Source organism: Benincasa hispida, chromosome 2, assembly GCF_027475165.1.
Source record: "Benincasa hispida cultivar pf3 chromosome 2, pf3_genome.v1.1, whole genome shotgun sequence".
Classification (NCBI taxonomy): Eukaryota; Viridiplantae; Streptophyta; class Magnoliopsida; order Cucurbitales; family Cucurbitaceae; genus Benincasa; species Benincasa hispida.
Genome location: NC_143479.1, coordinates 46,429,932 through 46,442,544, shown reverse-complemented (window position 1 = coordinate 46,442,544; position 12,613 = coordinate 46,429,932).

The following is a 12,613-nucleotide window of genomic DNA, read 5'->3' as shown; positions in this document are numbered from 1 at the left end:
TGTTCAAATTGAACTTCAATTCGAAAATGTTCAAATCGAAATTAGGGTTTGAATTTGAATAAGTTCAAAATTCGAATTAGGGTTTGTATAATTATATTTGATATAATTAACATTTAATTTATTAAAATTAAATGGAATTGGAGAGTTTATAATATTTAAATAATGATTTAAATATTAATTACATGAATAAGATTCATGATTAAAATTGGGTGTGTGATTAATTTAATATTTGATATTAAATTATTTAATTAAAAATCAAATTAATTTTTAATTTCAATTCAATTTAAGAAATTGAATTTTGATGTTTTAGATTTAATTAATTATGAATTTATTAAATAAAATTTTAGTTAATTTTGGTATTAATTAAAATTTGAAATTGAAAATACAAAAAATTGAGAACTTGGTTTAAGTGGGTTTTTTCCACATTTTACACCAAGTAGAAGGTGTTACTCCATTAATCCCACACATTTCCCATTTGTTTCATGCAATTTGAGGTGGCTAGATGTTGAATCAAAGGCATTGCATGTGATGGTTGAATAAAACTTCTTCAATTGTTGAGAGAAGAAGAAGTTCTGGTTGCTAAAAAGTGGTTTTTTCAACTTCTTCGCCTTCCTCACAAAACCAGTCCTATTCCCTTCACAAATTCACTTTACTTGAAGTTCCACCACTCAAATTCAAGGCTAAGAATAGTAGAGAAGATCTTTTGATGGTTCACTAATGAATTGGAACTAGAATCACGTGAAGAGCAGCTTGAAGTAGGGAGAATTCATCAAATGTATGTTGTTAAGAAACTCTCTTCTTAATTTTCTGTTTAAGCATGTTTTTAGAACTCAAATTAAATGTAATTAGAGTGCTTATTGATTCTATTTACTTTCGTTGCTTGCTAGTACATCCTATCACACATATTTTATTAGATAAATAAAATGTTTGTACAATACAATTACAAACTATAGTACCCTACGAGATTTAGGGCATCAACCCCAATAATAAAAATAATAATCTAGTGGATAAACAGTCAAGATTAGCATGCATTTAAGAGAAGAAAAAAAGGGAAGAACTAAATCTTACCTTTGTAGATTCCCAAATTCTTCACGATTCTCTCCGCGTCTTCTCCGGAATATCTCTTTAATGATCAACGGACACTATTGCAAGTGAAACCTTGTTATTCTCCAGGATCACAAGAATTGGATGTGTGATCTTCAAGACTTGGAAGATGAAGAAGCAGTAGTAGAGGAAAGAAAACAGATTTTGAGAGAAATAGTAGGAGACTAGGATTCAAAATTTCCAATTCAACTGTGTCACAAACATGGGTAATGAAAACCTATTTATAGAGAGGAAGAGTAACTACCTTCTCTTAATCTTTTCTATTCCTACTCTAGTTTTAAATTAATTAAATAAATTTTATTTAATTAATTAGTCAAATAACTAAATAACTATATATATTAAATCTAATTTAATATATATATATATACATACATACATAAAATAAATAAATAAACATCACATGTTTATTTTTCTCTACTTCTAAAAAATTAATTAATTAATTAATTTACGACTATATTAAATCATATTTAGTATAGAATTAATCAACACATAATCATTACATATTTATATATATACATCTCTTTAATATTTGATTTGTTCAAACATTTTTCTTTCTTAATTATAGATTACAACTATAATTAATCATATTATATTAATCTCATCAATATGCAATTTATTTGAACAATTCAAACTATTCCTCTTATATATCCTTTAGTGTGCTAACAAGGGGACCTTATGGACCTACAAATTAGAAGCTCCAATGATATAAGATTAATTAATTAAACTCTTTAATTAAATTAATTAATTTTTATTAACTACTGGTGACTCTATTAAAGACTGATAGCTACACTCTTCACACTGTAGGTTTATACTGTGTCCACGGATATAACCAATCATCAGTGATTTGACCCTTCACAAATTGCTCATAGCTATAGTTGGTCAAAATACTGCTTTACCCCTGTAGTTACATCTAACTCCTTAAATACCACTGATTCCTTTAATGAACAAACAATTTATAGTCCAATATAAACTAACACCTCTGGGGCCAGTGAGAGGTTAAGACCTCAATGTTCAAAACCCAAAATCAGCTATCAATGGAATAATTTATCTACTTTCTCTAAGGTAAGCAAATGAGTGAATTTCATCTTGTGTAGTTATGTTCCCAGCTCCCTACTTGGACAAGTCCCTAAAATGGTAGGCTTGTTGAGTCAGCTAATAATGTCACTTTCACCCATACAAATAAAAGGATTTCCCTCATAGACTCCGTTTACAACTCACTCTGGATTAAGGTCAAGTCACCTATGATCATCCTAGTAAAATATAAGTATCTTTTAGCAACAGTGTTATATAGAGACTATTCATTTTGTGGTCCGGTCTTATACAAACTCTTTATATAGAATACCCCCGTTCGCATGTCTCCACATGAACGATCAAGATCAGATCATTTATGGCTCTAATATCTTGATGATGACTTTGTTATTTTGAGATTGTGAATTTTTACTTCTTGATGAAATATGTCTTTCATATTAAAAATGTTTTTTCATGATTTCTTTTAGATACTCCATGACTTTCTAGATGTATAAAATTACTTTTTACTCATCTTGCTATAAATGAATAAATGCATGATTGTTTGAATGCATGAAGTTACATAAAAGAATCACATTCAATTTATTTTTATTCTCAATTGATTTTTACGCAGTCATTTCTTTCTTATTAATGAAATTTTGATGGCACACTCTTTTTAGTAAGATATAAGCAAAATTTTAGATATTTTAAAATTTTCAAACAAAACTTTGAAACCATTTTTCAAAAGAAAAATTTTCCCATTTTAATTTCATAAAAAAATCGAATGCTTTGTTTTTATGTTGATTTAGAATCTTAGACTTTTATAAATGTATATTCTACTTGATTTTCTTTGTCACCCCGATAGGACAACTTTTAGTCTTGAGAACACGCAACTTGTTTTCGAAGCAAATCTAGACAGAGGATAAAATGGGCATACTACTAAAAAAATAGAGAAAAGAAAAAGTTGTTGGCATATAAAAAAAAATAAAGTAAGCTTGAAAAATAACACAACTTTTACTAATGTGTGTGTATGCATGGATAGAGGTGAAGAGTGAAGGATCTTGTATTACAGAGAACTTTTGAGCAGAAGCAGATCGTCCAAATCCCATTTCGATTGAAGGCATACATTTACAGTAAAACAGATAAATTATGCATCAAAAGATAAATTACAACAAGCTTTTGAATAATAAACAAAAGTTTAGAGATTATACCTTTGAAGAACTCTTCTTCAAGTAAATCCCTCAAACTAACTCATTCATGAACGCGTCGAACAAGTCACGAAAAGAACCCATGAGTGGTGGGCTCTGGCTATTTTGGTTAGAGGGTGTTTTGGAGTTGGAGGAGGAAGACAATCGAAGGAAGGCAAGGCTATCGCACATCAAGATTTCAATCGTGTAGTAAACTGAGTCTATCGCATAGGCTCTCAAACAAATCGTGTAGAAGATCAATCGTGAATACTCGTCTTTTGGAATAATAAAAATCATATTTTCATTTATCCCATTTTTTGCCATAAAATCAATTAACTTCCCACTAAGGGTGGTTAGAGAGAAAATTATAGTTTTAATATTGTGTCATATACAATATATAAACCATAGTTCTTTTCCTCTATTTTATGGCAATTTAATATAAATCATATGTATATTAAATTCAACAACTATGAATCTTAATTCATAGAAAATATATTTGAATCATATTCAAATATTTGTTCCTCCAATTAAACTATAATGTATCAAATACATTATGTCAATTATATCATATATAATTGAATCAATTTAATTATACCATATATAATTAAATTCCCTCTTATTAATTTGAACATTTCAAATTAACCCAAAAACTGATTCTCAACTAAATCATTTGAGCTACCAAGGGGACCTTATGGACCTATAGCTTGAAGCTTCAACGGTACGTGAATAACTGATTAAACTTTTTAATCACATCATCTACCATCCGTTAACTGCCAGGCACTTCACCAAAGACCGACAACTGCACTCTTCGCACTATAGATATATTTCTATGTTCATTGGATATAACAATTCAACAGTACGGTGATCCTTCACAAATTGCTTATGAGTACAGTTGGACCACATTACCGTTTTCCCCCTGTAATTACATCTAACTCCTTAAGTACCACTGATCCCTCTAATGAACAATAGATCATAGTTCCACTATGACTAAACCCCTCTCATGCCAGAAGAGAGTATGGCGCCACATTGTTCAAGACCCGGAATCAGCCCTTAAAGAAGCAATTTATCTATTTACCCCTGCTTCGGGGAAGGAGTGAATTTCATCTTGCTGAGTTCCCAGCTTCACAATCAAACGAATCCCCAAAATGGTAGGCTTGTTTAGTCGGCAATCTGGCCACTCTCACTATACAAATCAAAGGACTGCCCTTATAGGCAGGAGTTCACAACTCACTCAGGATTAAGGCCATGTTACCTATGGTCATCCTAGTGAAATGAAAGTCTCCATTATGAATGCCGTTATATAACGAGACTAAACATTTCGTGGTCCGGTCTTATAAAAACTCCTTTATATAGAATATCTCTTCCCGCATGTCTAATACATGAATGATCAAGATCAGATAATTTGTAGCACTTTACAACATTTGTCACACCTACAAAGCGGGTCATACTCGTAGTGTCACAAGGATAAGGTACCCAGCCTTATCCATATACTACAGACCATTTAGGTTATCACTTAAACATGATCCACATGTATGTCTCCACATACATGTTTAAGTTACAACGATAATCTTGGATGTTAATTTATTAGTTTGTGGTTAATGCAACTAAAATATCATATATTTTATGACAAATTGAATAAAATATCATATATTATTAAACACAGAAAATGTTTGTTGAAACAAGGTTTATGATAACGAGCAGAAATGCATGTTATCATAGTGCTAAGTTATTAAACAATGTTGGATTGCGTTGATAAAATATGTTAAATTGTGTCCATTAAGCATAAATTCTATAATATTGCGGTCGCATGTGTTCAGCACATTAGAACTATTGATTTTTGTATTTTTGTGCAGAATATGCGCTAACGCAATGCAAGATTGCGATCATAGGAAATTATCGATCGACGCAACTTCATCACAAGACTTTACATTGATTGTGCTCGTAAACATTCGCCTGAGAAGGATCGCCGCAACTTGGTCAGCGCAACATGGTGGGCGCATCTGTGTGAAAGGAAAATTAAGAGCGATGGGACAGGAAGCTGATGACAGTTGAATCCAAATTAAGTTGACAGCCGATAACGGTCACAAAGTATATTCAGCTTTATCGGTAACAATCATTCGGTGCGTCAATCAGGAATTAAAGTTGTCCCATTTGTACAACCGGGAGAGAGAAGCCACCTTTCACCATTGATGCCCTATAAATACCAAGTGCATTCTTCAGAAAATGGGTTGATCGGTTAACAAGTTTACGATATATATAACCGGTTCACCGCATGTTCTGTTCATAGTTTTCTTCCATTTTTAAGGTGGAGCAAGAGAAGAGTGGTGGCATCGGAGATCGCCCAGGGCAACTCGAGAGAGAACCTTGGGGCGTAAGAGCATAGAGCGAGCCGACTCTCGCGAGAGTGAGAATATCTTTAGAGCACGAGTAGAAACAGTGTAAACGCCTGGCAACAAGAAATTGCTACCAGGCTCTTTACTATACTTGCATTGTTATTTTGTATTTCATCTTCATATCTATTCAATGGAAGTTCTATTTCTACATCTGCTCACTCTCTTAATACGCATGAGTAGCTAAACTAGTTGAATGGGTTGAGAAGAACTAAGCTAACATGACATAGGAAGTTCATTGCTTGCGATTGTCTTGTTTTATACTGTGCAAAATAACCTTTAGAGTTACTCGAGAGAGAATCTAAAGAAAGAACCTAATGTCTCGAGAGAGCTAGGTTAGAATCTGGACTCGAAAGAGCAAGATTAGGCTTGTATAAATAAGAGATAGGGACTTAGAGATAAGCTCTGTTTGTTAAATTGCATCGCATGCATCCTAGGGAATGATATTATGTGCTCGCATATTTGTGTGAATGTCATGTTGTCATCGCATAAATAGAGATAGAGGTTTATGTGTAAACCCTGTAGATTTATAACATATTTATCGTATGTGTTCTAGCTTTAGAAGCCATAGCATTCACGCCGAGAGGTGGTTTACTATTGTATGCATGTTGCATGATCGCAAAGCATGAATGCATTTTAGGGAGTGTTAACCGAAACTTTTCTCAACCCGTTCACCGCATATTCATCGTATTTCCCGTTCAACAATTGTCTTTCTCAAATCCGCCACATTTATTTATTTCTTTTTTATCAACACAAACAACAAAACAAACACTTCATTTATTTACCTGGTTACCACAAAGTTTTCATAAAAATTACCAATGCAATCTATTTTCACAAGTCCCTGTGTTCGACTCTAGACTTACCAGGAAACTTAGGGGAATTTACACTTGAATTCTGCTGGTGAAACTTGAGTGCACAATGCAATCCATCAACGCATATCATCCGTATTTCCATTCAATAAAATAACGCATCAAGTTTTTGGCGTCGTTGCCGGGGACTTTGGCAAAATAGTTTGTTAATGGTAATTTTTGTGATTTCTTTGCAGAACTCTCAATCTCTAGCGAAATACGACCCGGAGATTGAGAGAATGTTTCAAAGGAGACTTCGAGACCACCAACAACAACCACAATCTGATAAAGAAGAAATGGCGGAACAGCCTAGAGGTGGAGCACCAAATGATAACAATGTCATGGCGAATCCGATTCTGTTGGCAAACGATTGTAATAGGCCCATTAGGGACTATGCATCGCCAAACCTCTTTGATTTCTCTCTGGGAATCATGAGGCCTGCCTTCGACGAAAGTAGATTTGAGATGAAACCGGTGATGCTGCAGATGATCTAAACTGCAGGTCAATACGGAGGAAGGCGTGGCGAGGATCCACATGCCCATCTCCGAAGTTTTATTGAAATCTGCAATACTTTTGTGTTCCCGAACATCTCTGCTGAAGAAGTTCGACTAACGTTGTTCCCATTTTCTCTCTGTGATCAAGCTAGGAAATGGGCTTATTCGCTCGAACCAAAAGAGATTACTTCTTGGGAGCAGGTAGTGGAGAAATTCATGAAAAAGTATTTTCTACCTACTGAGAACGCAAGACGAAGGAAGCTTATTACAAATTTTGAACAAGATATGGATGAATCGCTCAGCGATGCATGGGCAAGGTTTAAAAGGTTGGTCCGGGATTGTCCCCATAACGGGCTACCAGATTGCCTTCAAATGTAAATTTTCTATCACGATTTGAATCCCGCTTCGCAGACCGCTGTCAATGCGACAGCCACTGGTGGTCTGCTTGACAAAACTTACGATGAGGCAAAGAATATCCTGGACTGCATCTCCAAGAACCATGAAGACTGAAGGGAGAGTGACCAGAGATTGAGACTTAAAGATTCTGACACAAACAACGGTGCTATTATTTCATTACAAAATCAAATGACTGCAATGATGAATTTGATTCAAGGAATGGTGATCAGCAGCCCAACACTGCAAGGTGGGCAAATCAACACAATAAGTCAAAACACCACAAGGTGTACGACTTGCGGTGATGGGCATGCGATGGAATATTGCCTGCAAATCCCACAGTCTGTATATTTTATAAAGAATAATCCCTTTTCAAACACTTACAACCCTGGGTGAAGAAACCACCCCAATTTTGCCTGGAAGAATCAACAGCAAAATTTTCAACCTGTGGTGCAAAAAGAAAGGCCACCAGGATTCTTCCAACCCAACAATGGTCAACAGAGTAATCAAGCAAGTAGCTCACAACAACCACCGCGATCCTCTTCTCTGGAGAGCCTATTGAAGCAGTATATAGAGAAAAACGAGACAATGCTTCAAAGTCAGGCTACGTCCATCTGCAATCTCGAATTGCAAATGGGCCAGACTACAAGTGAGCTGAAAAGTAGACCGCAAGGGGCGTTGCTAAGTTCTACCGAACTTCCACACAACCCAGGGGGATCAGGTAAGAAGCAATGTCAGGCTGTGATATTGCGCAGTGGAAAGACTGTGGAAGGGGAAAAGAAGGAGCATAGTAGAACAACTTCCATCACAATGGAGCCTGAGATTGCGTTAACGTAAGAAGAAGAAAGATAAAATGAAGCAGTGGAATCTGAGGTTGCGTCGACCTTGAAGTCAAATGAAACGAGAACCGTGAAAGTTCAGTTACCACCTTTTTCTCAGAGGCTAAGAAAGAAGAAAAACGAAGAGGTACAGTACCAACGCTTCTTATCTATGTTAAAACAATTACTTGTTAACATTTCTTTCAGTGAAGCGATTGAGGAAATGCCTGCCTATGCCAAGTTTCTGAAGGACATGGTAACTAAGAAAAGAGGCATTGGAAAATTTGCCACGGTGGAATTAACGCAAAGTTCCAAATCCATTATCCTACCGAAGATGAGCGATCCTGGGAGTTTCACTATTCCTTGCTCCATAGGAGGACTCTATATTGGGCAAGCCTTTTGTGACTTTGGGGCTAACATAAATTTGATGTCATTGTCAATTTTTAGACAATTAAATGTAGGGCAACTTGTGCCCACATTAGTGACTCTCCAATTGGCTAATAGATCTCTGGTTCATCTAGAAGGTGAGGTAAAGGATGTGCTGATCACGATTTATAAATTTATTTTGCCAGCTGACTTCATCATTCTAGACTATGAGACTGACAAAGATGTGCCCATCATTTTGGGGCGACATTTCCTATCAACTGGTCGTTCTTAAATTGATGTGCATAAGGGAGAAATCACTTTGAGTATAAACGGACAGAAGCTCAAATTTAATATAATTTGTGCCATGAAATTTCCGGATGAAGAATACCTACAAGATTCTGATGATGACCTGAATTTGATTGAAGAAGAAAAGTTTGATGAAGAGTGTGAAGAAGAGGATGCCAATGCATCCGTAGCTGCCTGCAATGCGATCGTGGCAAAAACCAACAAAGAAGAAGAAATGATCGCAACGCAAGAAGAAGAGCCAAAAGAAGAAAGAAAAACAACGCAACCTTCCCTCGTGGAACCACCAACACTTGAACTAAAGACCCTACCAACCCATTTGAAGTACGCATTTCTGGGGCAGAATGAGAAGCTGCCAGTGATAATTTCCTCTGCACTCAACGAGGATCAAGAGAATGCGTTGATGAGCATTCTCAAGAAACATGTGCGAGCAATTGGCTGGACGCTCGCTGACATCAAAGGAATTAGCCCCGCGTACTGCATGTACCACATTCGTCTTGAAGAAGACCACAAAGCAACAATTGAACATCAACACAGACTCAACCCTGCGATGAAAGAGGTCGTCAAAAAGAAGATTATCAAGTGACTGGATGTGGGCATTATCTATCCCATAGCAGATAGTACATGGGTTAGCCCCGTGCAATGTGTGCCGAAGAAGGGCGGAATGATGCTAGTTCCAAATGAGAACAATGAGTTAATACCGCAAAGAACCATCACTGGATGGCGCATATGTATGGACTACCGCAAGCTAAATGTGGCCACAAAAAAAGATCACTTCCCTTTGCCTTTTATCGATCAAATGCTAGACAGACTAGCAGGGAATGATTTTTATTGCTTCCTAGATGGGTATGCCGGATACAATCAAATCATGATAGCTCCTGAAGATCAAGACAAGACCACATTCACCAACCCATATGGGACGCTTGCTTTTCGCTGCATGCCGTCATGGCCTCTGCAATGTGCCAAGCACATTCCAAAGGTGCATGATGGCGATCTTTTCAGATTATCTCGAGGACTCTTTGGAAATATTTATGGATGACTTCTTCGTTTATGGGAACACTTATGAAGTCTGCTTAGCCAACTAGAGAAGATTTTGAAAATATGTGAAGAGATAAATCTGGTGCTCAATTGGGAAAAGTGTCATTTCATGGTTAAGTAGGGTATAGTGTTGGGACACAAAATCTCCCGAGAAGGGTTGGAGGTGGACAAAGCAAAGATTGAAGCAATTGAAAAACTCCCACCTCCAACTAGTGTGAAGGCTGTGCGAAGCTTCTTGGGGTATGCTGGATTCAATAGACAATTTGTTAAGGACTTTTCTAAGATTGCACGACCATTGAGTGCGTTGTTAGAGGCAGACAGGAAATTTGAGTTTGACAACAATTGCCTCAACGCATTTTGAGTATTAAAAGATGCGTTGATTACTGCGCCCATACTAATTGCACTGGATTGGACAATGCCATTTGAAATCATGTGGGATGCAAGCGGGTATGCGATGGGGGCTGCATTAGCGCAAAAGAAGAAAACTATTTTGCACCCCATCGCATATGCGAGTAAAAGTCTAAACCCTGCTCAAATAAATTATACCACCACTGAGAAAGAACTCCTGGCTGTGATTTTTGCGTTGGAGAAATTCAGGGCATATCTGTTGGGATCCAAGGTATTCATTCACACTGATCACTCGGCAATCAAATATTTAACGACAAAAAAGGACGCAAAGCCGAGGTTGATCAGATGAGTTCTCCTCCTTCAAGAATTTGATATCAAGATAATTAATCGGAAGGGGACAGAGAATCAAGTTGCGGATCACTTGTCTAGATTGGAGAATCCCGAGGTTGACCGCAATGAATTTGAGGTGAGTGTCGTGTTCCCGGACGAGCAGCTATTCCACATAGAAGAATTCCCCTGGTATGCGGACATCGTTAATTATTTGGTTTGTGAACAATTTCCTGAAGATTACACCTATCATCAACAGAAGAAGCTCAAGAATGAATGCAGACACTATTATTGGGATGAGCCGAATCTGTATAAAAGAGGTGCATACCAAATCATTTGATTATGCGTATCAGATGCTGCTCAACAACGCATATTGACACAATGCCACGACTCACCATATGGTGGGCACTTTTGAGGGCAACGCACTGCAGCCAAAGTTTTGCAAAGTGGATTTTTTTAGCCTTTATTATTCAAGGATGCGGTTGACTACGCAATGAAATGTGATCGGTGTCAACGCACAGGCAACATTTCATGGAAGAATGCAATGCCAATGAACACTATCTTGGAGCTGGAACTATTTGATGTATGGGGGATTGATTTCATGGGACCATTCCCTCCTTCGAATGGTAAGCACTATATTTTATTAGCCGTCGACTATGTCTCTAAGTGGGTAGAGGCAACAGCTTGCACCGCAAGTGATGCGGCGGTAGTCTCCCAGTTCCTGAACAAAAATATTTTCACTCGTTTCAGCATTCCCCGTGCCATCATAAGTGATGAAGGATCACACTTTGTCAATCACAATATCAAGGAGCTAATGCACAAGTACAATATCCTCCACAAAGTGGCCACCGCATACCATCCGCAAACGAATGGTCAAGTTGAAGTATCCAATCGAGAAATTAAATTAATACTTGAGAAGGTAGTAAAACCTTCACGGAAAGACTGGGCAACAAAGCTTGACGATGCGTTGTGGGCATACCGGACCGCATTTAAAACATCTATAGGTCTGTCCTCATATGCACTAGTATTTGGTAAGGCGTGTCACTTGCCTTTGGAGCTGGAATATAAGGCATTGTGGGCGGTAAAGAAGCTGAATTTTGATCTGAAGAAGGTAGGGGAAGCGCGGAAAATGCAACTGGTCGAGCTAGAATAATGGAGGAACAACGCATATGAAAATGCGAATATTTATAAAAAGCGCACTAAGCGCTGGCATGATCAACGCATATGCTGTAAAAACCTCTAAGTCGGGCAAAAAGTTTTGCTTTTAAATTCACGTCTGCGACTCTTCTCGGGAAAGCTAAAGTCACGTTGGTCCGGACCATTCATAATTCGACAAGTACTTTCGCATGGTGCGTTAAAATTATCAAATGACGACGGAACCAACATATTCAAAGTCAATGGGCAGCGAATAAAGGCATACCATGGAGAAGACTGGCATCGCCAAGTCGAATCCGTGGAACTAAGAGACTTTGAATGAAGAAGGAAGTAGGTGGTCCCTGCGTTATCAAATGATCACAACTTATCAGGGATGCAAGTTTTGGGAAACCTCAAGTTTTCAACTCTTTTATCCACTACTCGGAATTTTCACTATCTTTTCAATTCTGATTTCTCCTTATTTTACTATCACTATCGTTATTATACAAAAAAAAAAAATTGCGATAACGATTTTTATTTTGTTTAAAATAATTTGACCCTCTCTTTGTTTTTCTTACAACGATCGAGGCGCTGGATTGCGGAGATGTTACGCGAAGAAGCACTTATCTTATTCCATCACCACAACCTAAAGAAGAGAGATCGCCATAAAGATGGATGTGTCAATACAATGCGTGCGACAACGCAAAATTTGGGGGTGTACTCTTCCTTATCTTTATTTCCAATTTTGCACTATCACATTGCATTTTAGTCTTCAAAATTTTATCATCGCATCCTCTTTAATCACCGCAATCATTTGACATAGATCAATTTAGTGAGTCACCGTATTCTGTTTCTTCT